Source organism: Poecilia latipinna, unplaced genomic scaffold (genome assembly GCF_001443285.1).
Source record: "Poecilia latipinna isolate Pla-1442-1.1 unplaced genomic scaffold, P_latipinna-1.0 Scaffold1906, whole genome shotgun sequence".
Lineage (NCBI taxonomy): Eukaryota > Metazoa > Chordata > Actinopteri > Cyprinodontiformes > Poeciliidae > Poecilia > Poecilia latipinna.
In genome coordinates this window covers 41,503-45,286 of record NW_015114522.1, presented here as the reverse complement: position 1 = coordinate 45,286, position 3,784 = coordinate 41,503, and positions in this window count along the sequence as shown.

Below are 3,784 nucleotides of genomic sequence, written 5' to 3'. Positions count from 1 at the left end.
TTCACTCAGGCACGACTGCCAGCTTCACACTCATCTTTTCATTTCAGACGAGCAGATCTGTCCAGGAGATGGCAGAGTCACAGCCAGCCTCCTGGACAGGCAGCACCACAGTCTGCCAACCATACCCTTCAACAACTGTGACTAAAACTCTGTGGGTGAGTGTTTGGCTGGAAGTATAATGAAATATGAGGTAGCGTCAGTTTGACAATGTGACAACCATGTACGATAGCAAATGAATGAATTACAGCAGAATTACCTGTGTTTTTCGGTGTGTGGGAACCACGTTGCAACTGTATGTCATCTCTGGTGATCCCAGACGACATTTCATGCAGAGTTGGAGTCATTGCTAAGCCCATTGTTCACTGTGACTATAAAAGTTTTTGTTTTTCTATACTCTGCAAGCTTGTCAGATAATGCTGTACTATAGACATATCCTTTTTTTGTACTACTTTATTTATTTTTGCTACAATTTTTAAAAAAACTAAATCAAATATCAAGATAAAGTGGGTAAATGCACTGTCTAAAGCAGTCTTTATCATTGCCGTGAAGGAATTTGGCCCAGTCATCTTTGCAGATTTGCCTGAATTCCGCCATATAAGAGGGTTTTTCAACATGTGTCTTCTGTTAAAGTTCATGTCACGGCATATCTACCAGATCCAACTACGAATTTCACTACTGGACTTTTGACACTCCTGAAACTTCAATTTTTTGGGACACCAGAGGCAGATTTGACACTTTGTTGGTTTGGATAGGCTTTTTATTGAATTAAATAAAGTAATAATTTATTAACTGAGTTGTATATTTTCTGGGACTACCTTTGCCCTTTAAAGGAAAAGCTAAATGAATATGTGAGGGACTTTTGCACAAAAACCTCATATTTATTCAATGTTCTGCCTTCTAAGCTGAAAACTGATCATAAATGTAAATTATTTGTTTTGGAACACAAGTCCATACTAAAACTAGATTAAATGGTATTATTGGCCCCTTCAAATGTACCTTACATGTTCTCCCCTGCTCAGCTCATTAGGAAATGTATCTTTCTGAGTTCTTTGGCAGCACATCAACTCTGGCTGAGGCGAGCGAAGCTGCACGTGTCTATCAACTTTCTCTAATGCTAATAAATCTCACAACAGAAGCTGAAGGACATTAAAGTCAAATTCAACTTTCCGACTACATTTTTGTCTCAACATGTCCACCACAGAGTTGTTAATACGCAATAGCAAATTGGAGATGGATCTGAAGTTCAGACGTAGATTTTTCAACACTCAGTGCTTGGACTGAACCAGGAGAGGGCATTGAGGTTTATATTCTAAATTTGTAAGAGTTTACAGTAACAGGGCTACAATCAGAGCTTTATTAGCCTATGTGCAGTGCAGTGTTTTATCTATCTACTTGAACACAGTGAACAGCAATGCTGTTGTAGGGGCTGATCTGTCTTTATTTTTAATATCAGCAGTTGAATCCCCTGTGATTAATTGTCCATCTGTTTTCGGAATAGGTCAAACACTGCCCGTCGAAAAACTAGGCATCACCACACAGAGCGAAAGGGTAGCATGTTGAGATCGCTTAGTTTATGTATATCAATGATTAAATTCTAATCAGTAAAGACGTATTCTGACATTTACATTCTTGTTTCATTGAGGTAAAGGGAAGCAATAAAGTCTGCAATGCACTTGTTAAAGAAGTATGCATACTGTGAGGAGTTCAATGGCATAGGCAGTGGCATGGTAAAGGGGTGAAAAGTGATGACGATTCTAACAATTTATTTATATTTTGTTCACAAACATAAAATAAAAATAATCAGGGTCCTGTCAAATACAAAATTAATCATATTGTAATTTCAAAGATCGTTTTTAGCAGTAAAAATTTTATGTTACCCCTCCCAGAGCAAAAAAAAAAAAAACACAACTGTTTTTGCCCTGAACTTCCCCATTAATCTGGATGAAATGGTTCTTCCTGCTTGGAGCGCTTAACAGTGATGTATGCAGCTACAGAAGCTGCAGCTGAATACAGCGGCGACTGTGGCAGTTACTATGCTGCTCAGAAAAGTTATAAAATCAAGTTTTCAAAAACAAAATAGAGAGAGGGAGAGAGAGAAAAAGGCAAGAGTGTTAATTTATAACTCAGTTTTTCCCCAAGAGAGGTGGGTAGATTCTGTGAGATTATCAACCATTTAGCATAGTTAGCATAGCTACAGACTACTGTTTGCCTCCATTTCACTAGCATTTACTGAATTAATGAAAAAATTACCATCATATTAATATATTTAACTTGTTCCCTGTGCTTTTTACCACTTAACAGATGAGTGAGCAGAAGCTCTAAAACACGTCCCTCCTGACCCGTCCTCTCCTGAGTGAAATTAAAGCTGCAGTATGTAACCTTTATATAAATATTTTTTTCCACATATTTCTTAAAACTGTCATTATGTTGTGACAGTATGGTATGAGACGTAATCTGTGAAAAATCTATTTCCTCTGCTTTCTCCCAAGGTTCTCTAGAAACAACCAGTTAGTGGCAGGAGAGTTTTAGTGCTGTCAATCACAATCTCATGTGATGCTGCTCATCCTTCCTCCTCCTCGATTTGTGCCATGCTGCAGCTAGCATAGCACAGAGCTGTGCAGATTCAAACTGTGAATGCTCAGTTTAGTTAGCATAGCTACCAATGATGGCAGATAAACGGTTTTTTGCAATGATAAGTTGTTTCTCCACCATTAGCACATTTAGCAGTGAGTGAATGAGGCTAATTGACAGCGCTAAGAGCGTCCTGCTAGTTCTGATTGGTTGTTTTGGTCAGAACGGTGCATTACTTTAACCAGTAATAGTAATTCAGGAAGGAGATGGAGGAGATTGGTTGTTTTCACAGATTATCTGTCTCATAACAAACTGCTACGACATGGTGATCGCTTTAACAAATATGGAAAAAACATATTTTTTATTAAAGTTATGTACTGCAGCTTGAATAAAATGCAACTGCTAGCATTTGTAGAAGTTTGGATTGCTTTATGTGTAGTTGCACGTTGCTTTTGACTATTGCTCATAGTGAGAGATATTTCAGTAATCTAAAACTAATAGAAAAAATTGAAGCAACTTACTTGCATACTGGATTTGGACTGTTGGATGTTAAATTCATGAGCAGTAAATATTGTGCTAATTATCAGAACTGAACCAAAGAAAGCAAGGCAGATGCAAGCCTTTAAAATTGTGATGCTTTTTATGGGTCAAATAGGCTCAATAAATTGTAACAGCAGCTGCGCGGGCGGGGCCTGAACAAATTTTTTGTCAGGGGGCCCAAGATTTCTGGCAGCGCCCCTGGGCATAGGTGTAGTTCTTTGCACAGAAGCAGCAACATTTATTTTTTTTCACATATACTTCATAAGGTTGTTCATCACTGGCCTTGTTAAGTGAAGTCAGCGGGTTGATCTGTAGAATGGAATAATAGTGGTGACTTTAAAAACGAGTTGTAGCACAAAACTTGTGCAAGAAACTAATTGAAAATGTAAGTGTAAACATCAGGTATTTATGTAGCACACACCCAGAAGGCCTGTTCAGGGCAGTTTCTGGGCATGAGGTTAATCTCCCTCTGGATTTCAACAGTGTCAGCTGATGTTTTAGGCGGTGTGTTGTGACACCATTCATAAAATTGATTGGTATAAAATCACCAACTAAGAGGTGGTCACACTTTTTTATATTTCCAAAAAGATGCATTCATCTGCCCCCCCCCCACCCCCCCCCCCCCCCTCAAACAACAATCCCTCTACACAGATAGACTCATGCTTTTGTATGT